Below are 17,942 nucleotides of genomic sequence, written 5' to 3' on the forward strand. Positions count from 1 at the left end.
CTTTCATTTAACATTTCAGGAGGTTTTTCCACTTTTTTTTTGTTTTTTACAACATAAGAGCATTTCTTTCAATCAAAGATAAGGAAATCTAGGAAACCTTTTTTCACCCCATTTTCTCTTACAGTTTGTAGGCTTTGCAAGGGAAGTAAATTAGAAACAATCCTGCTTTCACTCTGACTTTAAGCAATATGTCCTTTCCTCTGACTGATGGGAAATATGCTGTGTTGGGAAATAAGTGAGGGTGAGATTGGAAGCAGAAAATAACATGAGGTTTTCCCTTTAGTAGGAACCACCAGTGACAGGAGAAAATGAGTAAAAACTGAATTCCTCTGCTTTCTTATTTTGCTAGCCCCTCCCTGAACAGCTACAGAGCTGATGCTTCTTCATTCTCAGCTCATCCTCTATGTTACACTTTGAGTTTGTACCCTTATTAATTCCCCCTCTGGGGCCAGCATTGGGCTGACCTGCATGAGGAGCTTCTAGACAATTCTCCCCTGTCGTGACACTGCATACGTCTGATTGCAACCTCATGGAGATCAATGAGACTCCTTCAAATAAAGTCAATAGACTTTGCATCAGGCCCAAAATGTTCCAGTCTGAAAAATGACTGAAAATAGCCCCAAGAGCTTCTATATTTATTGTCTCTCAGTGTTTTCCACATGATACATGTTCAAATTGTAAGTAAAACAATATAACTCTTCCTTCCTTCCTGATTTAAAATCTCTGCCTGGTGTCTTAAGTCATCTTATGTAATTTCTATAACCATTCTGAAAGTTCAGGAGGTCAAATTCAGTCATGCCAGTAAAAATGTGAAGTTTCGTCATCAGCGTGGTATTTCTGCAATATTTAGCTCTTGAAAGAAAGAAAGAAAAGAGTACTCATTACAGTCCTCTGACATCTGTTGTCATAAGGTCTCCACACATATGACTGAACAAAAAACTTTGAGTTCTTATGTATGTGACATGAATAAATCAGGAAAGTGTGTTATCAGTAGAGCTGAGCAGGTCTCTGGTGGGTGCAGCAAAAAGTGACAGACAAACCGTGTCCCTATATCATATGCAATGGTATATGATATACAATGGCCCATTCCATCACCATGTTTATGCTTGCAAAATGAAGGCCCTGAAAACTGCAGCAGGGATCTGTGAGGCACTGTGAGTAGACTCCTTTCATCAAAGATTTCTTGAAATTCCATAAATCAAGTTACTTGGGAAAATTAGAAGAGCTGATGGTAAAGGAAAATTAAAAAAAGGACACAGAAGTATGGTAAGAGAGGAATTCAAAGAAGAAACTAATCTGTGAGTAATAAGTACCACTGGTATTAGTTGTCTGGGCATACTACATGAAAATCTCTCTTTAGCAAAGAATTATGAGTGACTTTAACTGAAGTAATGTTGTCTTTGACAGGCTGATGGCCTTGGTGCGCTGCTCCTCTAGGCAATAGCATACATTAGCAGAGAATATTTTTAGCAAGCCCCAAGAGTGACTTTTTTTTCCCCTCCTAAAGTTTAGCTTGACGCCTCCAAAGCTTTTTGCAGGATTGTAAATTTTATCCTAACAGAGCTATATAAAGGACTTGTACCAGCCCGATTTCACATGTGGCCAGCCTTTGTTGTCTAGAGGTTACACAGAAAAGCCAGTGAAAGATCTGTGTAAAGATAGTGTCAATCAATTATGTTACCATAATTGATTTCCACTTGCCTTTGGTCCTATGTATAAGTAGCTTGCACTTATTCACATGGGTTTCTGTGAAAGAAAAGCCAAGCGCTACTACCTCTTCCTCGGTATGATTATTGTTATACTAGAGATTTCACATTGCAAGTAGTCAGTGTTACTAACATTCCCTGTTTTGCCAAGCAGAGCGCTGGTGCATTCACCTCTCCCAGGGCTGAGTAACAGGTTCCAAACCTGGTGATGCTGAAGGATATACTGAAACAAAAGGCTTTTCTGTCTTTACTGACTTTATTGTATTGCAGATAACTCACCAGAGGAAAGAAAAAAGTGATGTGGAATTAAGTGTATATGCTGAACGGACAGTGATTTTGGTATCTGATAAACCTTGATCTTTGATAAATGCAGATATTTTTAATCCTGGAGCTCAAAACAGACCTAGAGCTCCTGTAGATTAAAGCATTCAATTTAAATGAATGCACAGTACGTAATGTATTTCCCTTTGCCTCAGATGAAAGGTCTCAGTCTATCCTTTGTACAAGGCTCAGGGTACTTCAGGGTCTTTGAAAGTTCTCCATCAATCTTCTCTGACAGGTCCCACGGCTGCTGGTGAATCATCCCTGTTAGATAAGACCAGAATCTTTAAATGAATTTTAATTACTACTTTTGGCATTTAGGCACTGCACAAATACCTAAAACAGGAATAAAGTCAGACCCCCTACATGCTGCAGTACCAAACTCATTCTGTTAGGTCACAGACATTTTCATTTAACCTTGGCGGAATCTGGGGTTTTCCATTTAGATTATATTTCTATATCCTCTCTCCAAATACTTCCTGATCATTCACCCATCCCTCCCCTCTATTCCGCACCTCACTCTCAAGGCTTCACTGAAGTTCTCCCAGGCAGAAGTAGAGTGGCAAGTGCTACAGCGGTAAGAGAGGTTGTTTTCTCAGTAGTTTACACCGTGATCACACACAGTGCAAAGGTATAATTTGTGGCAACTCTAAAGCAACTCACCAACTTTATTGAAAACTAATGCACTACTCTGGCTTGAAATATCTGTTTCTTTCTTTTGTTATTTTTCTTTCTGCAGAAAAATGCCATAAAAATAGAGGGAGGTTTTCATTGTTGTTCATTTTGATTAATATCTCTAGAGGGGGGGAAAGAATCATTTGTCTCACTTTATATTATTTTCAGACTGACTTCCTACGAAAGGGAGGCTCAAGCAGTCACACTTACTGTCCATCTGCCTGTTCATCTGTTGAGCTGTCTGTCAGTCCCTCCCCCTCAATAGTTTTTTGAGCCCACTAGCCACTTTCAGTCAAATTTGACAAATGGCATCATAAAATCAGTAGTGGGCACCACATTAGAGCACCCACCGAAGGGATGGCAGGAGCCAGCTGGTCAACCACCATATGAACGCTGTCTGGCCAGTCAGCGTGCTCCAAACTAGCCAAGGCACCCCTGGCACAAGCAAGCAGGTAGGAGAGGCTGGGGACGTTGCACAGGGGATTTGTAACACCTCTGTGCCACTTCAGCCACTAATGGAATAGATAGTGCAACCTATCAAACCTGTAAACGATTGTTTACTTGATACATAGCTGTACACCAACATCTGTGCTGCTATGAGCATGACATACTTGCTGCTGGATAGGATGGACACTGTCTGCTCTATGTCCTACACTCAGTTAAGCTTAGGAGAGCATTTGCTCTGCATCCATTCTGCTAAAATGCCATGCACGGGCAGCAGGGAGTAAAGCTGCCTTTGCCTTGCCAGAGAGGAGAGATTCCTCTTTTCCTGGAAGCAACCAAGCTCCCTTTGGTGGAGAACACCACCCCCATCTCACCCCCCACCTCAAACAAAGATGAGATAGGCAGGGAGAGTGAGCAGGAGAGAGAGAGTCAGGGACTGGAAGACTCCTAGGTAGAGCAAGGGGACAGCACACATGCAAGTCCTGGGTATGGGGGGAAAGACTTGTCCTTGTGACCCTGAGCAAGAGCTCTGTGGCATTTGTAGCCTCTAACAGCCACTGCATTGCAGACCATCATGCGGTCACCAGCCTGGGAACAAACTGGAGGTAAGGCTCTGTCTCACTAAGGCACAGCAGTAGTTTTCTGTGCAGCCCCCTCCTATTCATATTCTGATTCAATCTGAGTTTTTTCTGGTTTAAAATGTTCAGCATTCCAATGTATGCTCCAGTAAAACCCTTTCGCTGTTGTTGAAAGGCCATTTGGTGCTGCTAACATGTTTGTTTTAAACAAATTGTTTGGGCAGAGTCACCTCAGGGCTCCGATTGGCTCTGAGTCCCATGACATCAGCCAATTTTTCCTGACGTTAGCTCCTACCTTCTGAATGCACCACCTTGCCTGCTGGTCTGGGATTGAAAAATCAGATACGGTCCTTGCTTGCTATTGGATGTAGTGAAAGGTACGGGAGGAGGAATGTGTGGCAGGAGTAGTATTCAAGGATTGTTGGCATTGGTTTCTCTCAGTTTTGACTTCATCTCCCCCTTTGCAACCCTCTTGAGTCCCAACTACCTTCCAAGTCCAAAAATCCAATTCAAAATGCCAGTCTGCACAACAATTCCAACCTGGTCACCAAAACTCCCGGAACTATCTGGAAGCATCTCCAAAATAGATGCATATTGTCAGCAGAGACCCTTTTAGCACACAGAATTTTGAAGATGGAAAAAAAGAAAGTAAAATTTTAGGACAGAAATGACTGGGAGCAAAACCATAGATTTATAGGTGTGGGGTTGTTTAATAGGCTAGTATAGTTCTTCCTGGAGAAAGAAGAACTTGTTTTTGTTGTTGCTACTCTTTTGACACAATATTTATTGACAAGCTGTTGCAAGCAGCTGGGCGCGGGAGGGAGGGTGTTGCTTTCTATCAAAGGGCTAAATGCAGGAAGAAGTCAGAATAGGGAACTAAAATTTTGGACATCCAAAAAAACAGACTTCAACAACTGAGGGAGTAGGAAGAGATGGAAAGATAACCTGAAAGATATAATATGTCAGGAAAACTGGCAAATTGGAAAAAAATAATGCTATGATACAAGTATAAGGATAAATCATTCCATTGTGAAGAAAAGATGGAAATCATCATAGGAGACCAAAATGTCTGTATGAAAAACTTTCAAAGCACCTACAGACCTTAAAGGACTCTCATAAAACAGGAAATGAGTAAATAACTTGCTGAAGAGCTTAAAGAAGCATACATCATGTCTTCTTTGCTTCTGTATTCACAATAAATTTACATAATCACAGAATTGTAGGGGTTGGAAAAGATCTTCGGAGATAGTCTGGTCCAACCCCCCTGAATTGTGTATTCACTTTATTTTGATAAGGGATTAGGCATACACACTAAAAAATGTTTTGAAATTATTATGAAAGTATTAAAAAGCCCCAGACATGTTCACCATGGCACAGGCTGTTGAAATTCACTCCTGTTTAAAATACAACCCAAACCAACATTAGCAAATATCATTAGGAGCTTGATTAGAACAGGGACTGGTCAGAGAACTGGAGACAGGAAAGCACAACATACACGTATAAAGAGGGAAAAAGAAGTAATATGCTAGTCAGCCTAACTCCAAGTTACTAGATACAAGATGCTATAAACCATGAGGCCTGAAAGCGTCGAGACAATAATGAAGTTAAAGAAATTCACCAGTCGGGGGTTATCAAGAGCCAAATGGGTCAGACTGACTCAATTTCCTCCTGAGACCAATTGCCCAAGCACAGAGCGTGGTGTGGCCAGGAGGGCAGCAGATCTGCCAAAGTTGTGGGAGCTACTGTAAGCAACAACTTTGTCTCTTCTTCCACAGAACAACAGTCCTACCAAAGCATTAAATGCCCTGTTGTATTAACAGGGCTGGCACACCTGAAGCATGGTGGAAGTCGTCACTTTGCCTAGTTGTCTGTGTTTAGGACCCAACTCTAGGGCCTGCTATCTAGGACAAAAGGAAGAATGATAACAGACTTGAAAAATGTGTCTCAGGAGAAAAGGCTGAAGGGGCTGGGCTTGCTCAGCCTAGGGAAGAGAAGGGGAAGGAAAGCACACTAATTTCCTTCCAATGTTTGAAAAACCTATATGAAGAAAATTCTTGCAGTTTTTTCAAATTTACTGGGCATGTGTCAGGAAGAAACTAATTGGATTTAAAACAAAGAAAATTTAGGTTAGCTGCTGCAAAACAGTTTTTAATGATGAATACAGTTATATACCTCAATACACATACACACACACACATATATATATCTGAGAAACAGGACTGAGGAATTTTTTCCTTTGGAGATTTTAAGAACAATTAGACTGACATTTCTCAGGGACATTCTCTGTATTTTTTATCATCTTTTTACAGGGGCATGCACCAAGTGACCTCTTGAAACCTTCAGCCCCATGGTTTTTTTTTATTTCTATACAATAATTAAGCACAGAATTTTTTTTTATAAACAAACAGTGGCATTTCTACTGAGTTTATTTAAACTGGGATTGGTTTATAAACACATTGGTTTATTTCACAACAGGTGAAATTAAGCAGGTTATCCTAACAAAGCATCAATCTGAATCACTGAGATTTTTTCTTTTAACAGAGAATCAGCCTACAAGGTCTTGACATCTGCCAATACTCAGCAGAAAGAAAAGAAATGTTTTGAAGAAGACTGGCTTAAAGGTGAGGTTCGGCTACTGAGAAGTACTTTGTGCCTTGTCTTAGGCATACATCCCCTTCGAAATGAGACTTTGGACTCAGTTCACAAATTGCAAATTGTTTAGTAAGAGAAGGCTCACAGCACTGTTTTATAAAGTTACTGTGACTATTATTTCTCTGAGGGAGTTCATTTTTCGTTATCCTTGATATGGTTATGCTGGCCGGGTAAAGATAATTTAAAGCTGATTGTTCCTGATGCAAAAACAAAAAAATCCCTTGGATCCAGAGAGTTAGCTCTAATGCCTTCTCTACTAACAGTTAAACCGAGTAACTGGTTCTTCAGATTCAGGGCTCTTAATTTCCCAGGCTGCAGCACACCACATCTAATTGTATTAGTCACGAGGTATGTGGTTCCCTGGTAGAACGTAACTCAATGTGACTGATGTAAGCGTCTTTGATGTAGGCGTGCATCCCCCAAATGTGCCTCGCTATGAGGCACATCAACCATTTCAGACCAAAGCTGACGCAGTCCCAGTATCATCTTCTGTTCAACACTAGGAATTGAATTAGCGACTGCTGGAGGCTCAGGTTGCAACAATGCTTATACTCACAAAAGGAACCAACACTAGGGTTTCTCTTCTGTTATTTTTGGTTGAATGTCCTCTCTAACATTCCCTTCCAAGCTTGTGGCCTTGTTATAGGCTGATGGTTACACAGTACAGGTCATATTAGTGTCAGAAATAAACCTGAAGTGCAATGTTTACCTTTCTTCTTCAAACAAGGAATATGGTTGGTAAAGGAAGTGGGGCATTTCCTTAAAAAAAAAAAAAAAAAAAAAAGTTAATGGTAAAGTTGGGATCCGGGCTTTTTAAAATATTGAAATAGTTCTTAAATATTGCTCTGGCACAATCTCCAAATGACATAAAACACTGAAGAACTAAGAAACAAATTAAAGAGATTATGTTCTCAGAAATATATAGTTTATCCAATTCAATGTGCCAGGACAAATTGAATGAGCAGACAGAGCACAATTCTAAGCTGAAGGACGTGTTCCACTTCTCCTTACTTTCTTGTGTATTTTTTCATTGTCTTGAATTACTTACATTGTTGGCTCTTCACATTTTGCTTTCCTAGGAAACTGTAAATTAGACTAGCACATGCATTTTCTTCAGCTTTAGTTTGGGTACATTAACCAGTGCAACTCTTTCAATGTTTTCTAATCTTCACAGTTAAATACAGTAAAGCCATGCACAGCAGTCCATAAAATATTGGATTGCATTCTTAACACAGTGAAGCATAAACCACAGTCCCCAAAAGGATGGAATGTGTAATACAAGCAAGAGAAAAATAGTCCCTTATAAAACACAAGCTGCATGTTGCAGTAGTGTAGAGAAAACTATGCAACAGGCTTCCATCATCAGCATCACTGCATCTTCAGTCAGCCATGTCTTTTGTGGGCTCAGTGTTCAGTGAATATTTAAGAGATGTGCTAAAACATTTAATAAATAATGCACTAAATATCTGATGATCTGTCAACTCCAACTGCACCGGAAAATGTTAAAAAACAGGCAAGTGCTTTTATCACAGATTGTGCTCTCCACCAGTTTGTTATTTGCATTGCATGAATAATTTCTCATTCTAAAAGTAATATTAAAATCCATTTCCCAATGGTATCTACATATTGCACTGTACTGCTAGGTCCTACAACATGAAATATTTAAATAATTTGAATACTTTTTGTGAGGCAGTAGAAGAAGCATTAGCAGTGGGGGAGAGGAAAGGAGAGGATGTGTAAAATATTTCGTAGTACAATCTTTCTCAGACTGCACAAAATACAGCAAATAAAACCATGTAATATTAATAGAGAAGGAGAAAGGAAACTTGCTGAAAAGCCATTTCCTTGTGCCCTCAGTGGATTTATTTTTTTCTTTATCATGTTTTGTTCTGTTTTTATTCTTCTGGATTCTTTCTGTCTACAGATAAAATTCCTTCAGATAATAGGCTGCACTCCTCAGGGCAAAAATGCACACAGTCAACAGACAAGTGACCACTGGTTTCAGTGAAGATGCCATGTTTCACCTACTCTGCAGAAAGATTTACAAGGCTAATTACCTTCCAGCAGCACTGATTTTCCCTAAACAGCCAGCTCTAAGGAAGGGCACTGCTGCGTGGAACCGGGATCCAACAGAGTGATGGTGGTGTTTCCTGACCTCCTGCTTGGAAATCAACCAGCTTTTTGTATAATTCTGTGTGAACATTCCCACAAATTTCAAAACATCTTTTGGTTAAATAATTTGGCTCTAAAGGCCCTGGACCAGCATAAGTCTTGGCCTGGTCAATCAAAAGTTGGCAATGTCACAAGGTCCCTTTAGCAGTTTTGATTGCTTCACATCGAAAGTTCCCTGTGGAGTGATGAGACTCTCTGTTAGACTTTCAAGAGATTATTACAGTACTTGCAGAATTACAAAATGTTATAGTGCATGATCTAGGTACATTTTTCCAAGTGCTTCTCAGTCACCAAGATCAGATCCAGTGTAGTGGGGGACTTCTATCTTCCAATGTCCAGAAGCAAATTTACTGACCAGTCTTTCAAAGCATTACACATCAGAGGTTCGCCACATTGTAATAGGACATTTACTCATAGATGCAAAGGGACAATCACCAAAATAATTCATGTAGAAAATGAGAAAGACTGAGAAATTCACTAGCAAGTCAGAGAAAAGACTTAGATTGGAGAAATTTTGAACAGCTGTTGCCAAAGTCCTGTAATGGGAGTAGGATTCTAAGATTTCTCCGTTTGCTTCAGTTTGTATTTCTGCTTTTCTTTTTGAACACTTCATTTCCTTCCTGCAAGCCTTTGTTTGGCTCTGTAGGCAGTAAAGGTTCTCAGAGCAGAGCAGCAATTGCCTTTTATGATACATATTCACAATGCTTCACACAATGGGACCTTAATCTCCTAATAAATGACACTCAAATAGTAAATCTGTCCCCTTTCTAAAAATACTTTATTCATTGAAAATAATAGAGGGGAAAAAAAAAATCATTACATACATCATTCATGCTTGATAGCTGAATCGAACTGGTGCTTGGGTCTATTCCTAATATTTGACTGAGATGAGGGTTCTTCTATTTCTCCCTTCTTTCCCCTCCCTCATGAAAATGGATATATATTCTGATTATGGGCATAGTTTCTCTCCTAGGCCTGCATTTGCTTTATGCATTTGCATATGCTTTATTGCATTTTCTTTTGTGATTTTATTAATAATCTGTTGGGGGATATTTACAAAACCTGTAAGTACGTGTGTGTGTATGCATTCATGCAGCTACATATTAAAAAACGTGGCTCTGATGAGTGATTGGTTCTGACAACTGTGTTGTCAAGCTACTGCAGAAATGAGAAATAAAGATGTAAGCTGCATTGAATGAGTAAGATCTTGCTGTAAAACGTCTCCAGCAGCTTTTAAAGAACACAGCTGGCGGAACATATCAAAAGGTCTAATGACCTAAAAAAAAAAAAAAAAAAAAAAACAAAAAAAAGAGAGAGCGAGACTAGACAAAGCAGCAGCAGTCCCCAAGGATGAAGGCCCTCCTGAGTGGCGCTTGTCACCCAGTTTAGACAGGGAAACCCCCAGAAATGCTGGTCTGCCCATGGGGCTGTATGTTCAAGGCCAGGTCTTACACCCTTCCATTCTGCCCAGTGAGCTTCCCATTGAAATGGCATTGTTCCGGTGACCATGTCTTACTCCATGTAAGGTCACATATGGAGTCTTGTACTCCTCTTAGGTTTTTCAGCCTGAGTTTTTCTCCTTGCGTAACATTACCAGTGACAGTGGTAATAAGACAAAAGATGCTCAAACACAGAAAGACTGGAGAATGAAAGGGAAGGAGGAGATTAATTCTTCATATAATGTACAAACATTTCTGGAGAAAAATCTGGGGTCATTATAAGACAAACAAGAGCTCAAATCTACATAGTTTAATATTTCCAAAACAATGAACATAGAGCACCTCTTAGGGAACAGAGAGGTTAAATGGCTGGCAGCTGACACGGCATCCCAGGAAATCCATGAGCATTTTAAAGAACCAGCAGGACTCAGGGAGACAACTCTGCCCCATGAGAGAGGGATGTGACAGGGGAGGCAGCTGAAGTGCCAGGCTCATCAGTCCCCTTGACAGATGAACCCTGAGGCCACTGCCACTGACAGGCGGCCATGAGTTTCCAATGCAGATCAGCTTTGCTCCAGTCCCTAGCCCAGCCATTTTCTCTTCTGGAAAAGAGAGAGCAAACTGTAGCAAATGGTCTTTGGGGAGGCAGCATCCCCAGTACAGCACAGAGAACAAAGGCATTTTGGGGGCAGTGACATTTAAGAGTAGCGGAGAGATCATGACAGCAGCAGCAAGTATAGGTAGACTACTAAAGGAACATTGTCAGATTAAATATCATACTTTCTAACAAATTGGTTTGCCTGTGTTATAAAGAGATTATTAAAATCGAAAGAGTTTAAAGAATCTAATTTACTCTCCCCTGTCTAAGGTGTTTACTTCCTGCATTGCTCCCAGCTTGCACTATTAAACTAGACTAGTCCATTTCACTTTTATGGATAGTTTCTGGTTGATTTTATTTTTGGACTCTAATTCTACAATTACTATAAATTGCAATAAAGTGTTGAGGCTTCCCAACAGGTCATGGCACTCTTGTGCAGAGCACTATACAGATGTAATAAATAGCAGACAGAAACAGGCTTTTATGGATGAAACAAAGGGGTAAGAAAGAGATTGGGAATGCAACAAGACAAGGGTGATAACTGTATATATATTATATTGTATATAAGCATATATATTGCATTTACCTCATATTGTGAATATTGTATATTTGTTAGATATATGTATTATGTATACCACAGCCAGCCTACCACTAGTTATAATCACAGTCCACTGTTTTCTTCATTTAGCTATCAGTCACCTGTACCTACTGCATGAAAGAATAAACCAAGAAACAATTTACGGAAATTAAGGGCTCCAGTCATAGCTTCAGAAAAGAGTAAAAAGTAACGAAATACTATCACAAGTTACCTGTTTTCCTAAGGCACCCAGTAACTTCTGTCTCTCCAGATTTCAAACATCAGTGTTAAATGAAGGAGTTGCTCAACAATGTTTCTTTGTTTCTCCATCTTCATGAACAGATTAGCTTAACAGGGACTGGAGGAAGAGTTGACTAGTTTCCATTCACCAAAGGTTAGAAGAAAGGCATATGTTTCAGAAAACATACTTTAGCTGAGTGCCTGTGCTAATACTGCCATGATACTCAGGTAATAACTAAAGCAGCAAACAAGCCTGAAGGGTCCATACAGGCATATGGAGCAAAGAAGTGAGAAGTCCTTCAGCAGAACTCTGTTGAAAAATGGAGGTAAAAGAAAACAGTGTGAGATGGTAGCCTTGGAAGAATTCACAACTGTAAAATTAATATAATTTTCTGCTTGCCACCTGCTAAATAGAAGATTTAACAATGTTGCTATGAGGAGGATGGCTAATTGGTGTATATGGTTACAGCACAGAAAAAAACTTTGGTGTGCCATATTACTAGGTTTAGCAAGTTTAGCTAGAACTACAATGAAAAGAAATCATAAAAAGATTGGGAAAATCAGAAGATTAGGCATAAACTCTTTCCAGTGTTGGGAAACACTGGAAAATGCTACTTCTTAATAAAATGTTGAGTTAGGAGCAAATGTATTATTGGCAATAGAAAAGTGAGCTTATTCACTTAGGCTAACAGTGATACATATCATTTGAGCAGGTTTGCTTGGCTAGGTCCACAAAATCTGTCATAAAGTAAAAGTAATGACGTTACAGTTGTTCTCACAAATAGATGCTTAATAAACTATGCCATGTAGGTAGTTTCAATCTGTACACAGGAGAAAGATTCAAATAAAAAATAGCTATTGTCAGCTACCAATGTTTCAACTGCTATTAAAATTCACAGCATCTACTCTGACTGCAGGTGCAACAACTACTTATTATAATTTGTCAAAGTATTTGGCTGGAAGCAAAAAAATCCTGGAAAAAGATACAGACCAAGTATCTAATGCTGAAGCCACTTCATACCGAAGAGTTTTCAAATGCCTTTTTTTTCCCCCAGCTTCACCTCCATATATTAGAGGAGTGAACATACTCAGCAGTTGACTTTGTGTGGTGGATTAACTTTGGCTAAGGGCCAAATACCCAACCACTGCCTCAGCAGGACAGGGAGGCAATTGGATGAGAAAATTCTGAGGTCAAGACTGGAAGATTGCTTAGCAGTTACCAACAAAGACAAATATTAAAACCTTAAAACAACATCTTTCCTCCCCCCTTCCCCAGGCTCAGCTTCACTCCTCCACTCTTAGAGCCTCCCCTCTGTTGAGCAGCGCAAGGGGATGGGGAATGGAGATTGTGGTCAGTCCAAGAAGTCAGACCTCTCTGCCGCTTCTTCCTCTTCACACTTTTCCCCTGCTCTGGTGCGGGCTCTCCACAGGCTGCAGTTTCTCTCAGGAAACACCACCTGCTTCACTGTGGTCTTTCATGGGCTGCAGGCAAACAGCCTGCTTCACCATGATCCTCCTCAAAGGCTACAGGGGAATCTCTGTTCCAGTGCCTAGAACACCTCCTCTCCCTTCATCTCAGGCATTGGTGTCTGCAGGGCTGTTTCTCACAGTGTTTTCCTTTCCTCCTCTCCCTGTCCAGCAAGTTTCGCCCTTTCTTAACTATGTTTTCTGAGAGGTACCATCACCTTGGCTGCAGGGCCCAGCTGGGCCCTGCTGCAGCTCGGTTGGAGCTATCTGGAACTGTGTCCAGCACGGGGCAGTCTCAGCCTCTCTTCACAGAGGCCACTCCTGCAGTCCCCGCTGCCAGCACCTTACCACTGATACTCAATATTCTGTGGTATTGCACTTTCTGTAGAAAGCATATCTGGGATCTCCAGTCTCTCCAACAATCAGTAAAATCAAAACTATTACCAGTAACTTTTTTTTTCCAAAGATCTCAATTGTCTTCTGGATATTTAGCATTTAGATATTTCATGCAAGTCTTCTAAGATGGATGCAAAAGTTGTTAAAGAGATCATCTTAGATCCTCTGCTTGTTACCGGCTCTTCTTCACCATAACAAGTATTTGCCTTTCAACAGTTCACACCTCTGCACCTTAGTTGTAGTTCATTCCCCCTCTTTCTCAATACTCTAAGGAAAACAAATTATCCCCCTCTAGACCAAGATATTTTTACAGGGAACAGCATTATTTCCCCAGTCACACCTCTCCAAATCTGCAAAGGATGAGACAGTAATTACTTGAGTATCAATGGAAAAAAAAACTCATGCTCCGAAGTTCACCTCTCGAAGGTATCATTTAAAGCAGATACCCCATGTTGATCTCTAACATAAGACAAGGCAGTTTCCTGCTGCCCTTAGATTCTTTTTTATTCTTTGTTCTGTGTCATAAGTCACCTCTCCAAATACTAATCATGGGATTTGGCAGCTATTGGGAAAGCACTGGAAGAGCTGCTTTTTTATCAAGCCTGTTCTAGATATCATTCTTACACCCATACAACCAAGTCAATGAAGGGCTTGATTTCATCAATACTGGTATATCATTGTTATTACTGGCATTACATATATTGCATGAAAGGTGTCAATAATGGATAGACTGTATCCTGTAACTCTGCTAAAATCAAAGTTGAACAATGTTTGCGCGTTGCAGATATGCCCCTAGTGTATAATACATACATATCAGCCAATAGCATTTTGAAAACATTATTGCACCAGGAAGACAACCGATCATATGATACTTCTCTCAATAAAAAGATAATGGGTGGATTATTCTGGTAATGAAGTAGATATGAAACAAAGCCACCGAGACTGTTGAAAAACAAGTTCTCTCTCCCACTGGTGCTACTATTTGTTCTCACTACTGGCAGCGTCTTTCCCAACTTCTGTGTATGTCAGAAGAGCATAAAGAGTGGATAGTGCTTTTGCAGCTGTTCTCTTAAGCATAACTGGCACCAAAATGGGCTAGATTCAGTGGTCAAAGGGTTTCTTCTTAAACTTATAAAATAATCTCATACTCCCACCATCCCAGCTATGGGGCAGGAAGAGCCCCAGAGCAGAAAAACAGAGCCAAGACTGTTGCCTGGTTTCCATACAGAAAATGTTTTCATTTTACTTTTCTACATCCTCTCCTGACAGGAGATCAGCACCCACAGGCCTGCCTGGACCCTATAGTTCTCTCAGTTCTTGTTAGTCTGATGTTCTATGCCAGGTCTTGCTTCAACACTCAGTCAGCATTACTACACCGCCTTGTTGCGTGCTCTTCCCTGAACACATGCACTCATGGCAGAGGCACATTTCTGGGCCTTTCCTCTCACAGTATCTCCAGACAGGAACCTGAGTTAAATCTCTTTGTATCTTCTGCTGCTGGTGAGATCATGGGGTGGAAGGAAAGCTCCCCGTTGTTGTCTTCCCAGAACCACCTCATCCCAAGAGCTTTGCCACCTGCTCTGGACCCTCCTGATTTCCTCTCTTCACAGAGTCCCTCAGCCCTATTTTTAAGCTCTGTGATTTAGCAGAAAACCCCTCTGTACAAGGATTTTAAGAGTATCACAAGACCCTTGACCATTAATGCTGACTGTTCGACAAAAGTACCAACACAGTTCACACTCCTTCCTTTTACTTGCACAGGCAATTCACTATTCAGTAATGACTTCAATCAGCTTTAGATCACACATCCACAAGAATTTAGGAGACACAGGTGTTTGAGTTCACCCTTCATCTTTTCTTCATCAGCACAAAGAGCGTTTGCATTGCTTTTTCCATGCCCAACTTGTTAAATAGCACAGGTCATACAGGGAGGATCGTTATTAAAGTGGTGGAGAGAATAAAAAGGAGGGAGGAAAGAGGCAAACAGATCTGCTAATATCTTTTTAAATGTACGTAAAATGCAAGGCTGAATGCCGCTAATCTAAGTATCCAGACTACATAGACACAAACTGAGACATCATGGATGAATAGTTGTCAATTACCAGGCCACAGAAAGCAAATGCATCAGATCTCATTCCAGCCTGTTGTTGCTACTGCAGTGATGTATATGGGAAAAGGAGAAAAGGATTACCTAACTGCTGACCTCAGTACTCATTCAGTTACAAAGTTGGTTGGAAACTTACCCATCAAATGGTTTATCTTTTGAAAATGCAGATCATTTAACCCAAAATTGCTGGGGAGAGATTGACGTCTCTGGATCCAAAAAAAATTTAGAAATAATAATAGTTTTTATTTATTTTTCTTTCAGATTTGCAATGAGTATATTAAAATGGTTAGGTTTTATGTTCAAATTGAAAGACTTCCAATTTATCAAATGAAATTCTTTCATTGCCTGATTTGCAAAATATAATTTTCTTCCACTTCAGGAACAAGTCAGTTGATTTCCACAGGATGAATGTGTTACTGAACAAAAATACTCTTTATTGAAGAAACAGGGGGAATTATATTTTAAGATTTTTTTCCTAATATCCTCCTGTGTTTCTCTTTTACTTTTCTAATTCTCAATGCTCTTTCCAGAGTAAAATGCAAACAATGCTTTTCTCCATCTGGATTGTTGTCAGAGCCTGTTTGCTTGTTTCTAAGCTGGTATTCTAGTTTTGTGGCAGAGGAAGGGAGGGCAGGACAAAATTTATAACAGCATTCTCTTTGGGGTGCTGTTCTCATAATGAACACAAATTGCTCTCATTTATCATCTTGTGATGTAATCATATAAAAGCGTTTCCCATCCTCAGCCCTATAAGGTAACTGTTTTGCTGTATTGGATTAAAATGACAAATGACAAAATCTTTTGCATGACTTCAACCATTACAAAATTCATAAGGGATTGTTACTCTATAATACCACTAAGGCTTTCCAGTAGAGGTAGCCCATGCTGAAAGATGCAGTTAGAATTATTCAGTATACCAATAACTTATCCGCACAATGTTGGGTCTTAAGGGGAAAAAGAAAAAAAAGAAAAAACAACCCAAAACAAAACAAAAAACCAACCCCACCCCCAGTCATCTTTAAGACAACTCAAACACCACAGGGAGTAAATTTTGGTTACGTGATGTTACATCCAAATGGCAAATGGGAAATAAATCCAGGGGTTCCACTCTTGGGATATTTTATTCAATAAACAAAACCCAGTTGGACTTTTCAATATATCAGTGCTCGCAAGCTACAAGAAACATGGAGTTATCTGCAGGATTCATTTGCTTTCTCTCTTTTGGAAGCTGATAAATCCATTCCACTCACTTAGGGCTGCCAAAATGTGCAGAGCTCCAGTAAGAGCTGATGGAAGAAAAAGGTGCTCAGCAATGCAGAGATGTGTTTATCATTTCTCAGGGACAGACCATGTTGCTATTTCGAGTAGAAGAACCAGAAATTCCCCCAGGGTTCCAGGAGCAAACTTTACCATTCCATGTTTTCTCCAGAGTATCCTCACAATTTAAAACTTGTCATGGACTATTTGTGAAGAGGTAAGTACATAATTAATACACACAGTGAACTTTGAACATTTAGTCTGTTGAGCACAAGATTGCCACATAAATGAACTTCCCTTTTGGGAAAATTGACTACAGCAATTTGCATAAACTGACAAGTATCTGCACGAGTCCTGAGGTCAACAAGCACCCTTAAAGAAGTTGAGGTCTGATTTTCTTCTGTCTTCTACCAGTATTTTGCTGGAGATTTCCATCGAGTTCCATGGACTCTTGCTTCCTTACACATCAGTGTAGAAGAAATGAGTCAGCTTTCTGATATCATTGTTTACTTCATTTACTCTCCTTTCTGTAAATGATGAACTACTCAAATGACTAAGAGACTGCACTGTTTTCTTTATTAAAATAAATAGTGATACATTTGAAATGTACTTAATCTAAATCATATTGGAACTTATACTTCCCCTTGAAATATATTGCAAAAAATATACATTTCTGCTCTGCATTTTGCAAAAAAAAAGAATTTTTCAGGTCTAATCAGCCTTGAATATACATTTGCTTCAGCTCTTCACAAGATTAAAATAAAATGCTTTTCTCTAATTATTACATTGCACTGAAATCAGCCATCAGCTCTACCGAGTTCAGTGAATCTAATGGTGAGGGTATTGTGCATTTTTTTATATTGTTAGATGGGGAGAGAAGTAGTTGACACAAAGCAAGTTGATCGCTTATCGTGGGAGGAAGAAAACCTCTGTTCCATATATTCTCCCCCTGAGTAAACATAACAACAAAATTCTTGCTTATAACTCACGTTTCTCTTTCAATAAAAATGATTGAATTTTTTTTTTTTTCCTCCTACAGTTTAAAGGTTCTGCTTTGTGAGATGCCAAGTGCTGAAACAATGGAAAATCACAGGTCTTCCATGAAGTATCTCTTGTCCCATGCTATTCTGGCATTTTTCTTTAGTGCTTTTAACACCATGGTAAGCAGCACATCGATGACATTAACAGTTGAAGATATTAAGAAATAGGAATAGGAGTACTATAGTTGTTATCTGATGTTGATCTGCTGCTACCAGTGGTAAAGTTTCATCTCCACATTCCCTGGGTCCTTCAGTTCATTAGTTGATATTGAT

The sequence above is a fragment of the Numenius arquata genome, chromosome 4, assembly GCF_964106895.1.
Source record: "Numenius arquata chromosome 4, bNumArq3.hap1.1, whole genome shotgun sequence".
NCBI lineage: Eukaryota > Metazoa > Chordata > Aves > Charadriiformes > Scolopacidae > Numenius > Numenius arquata.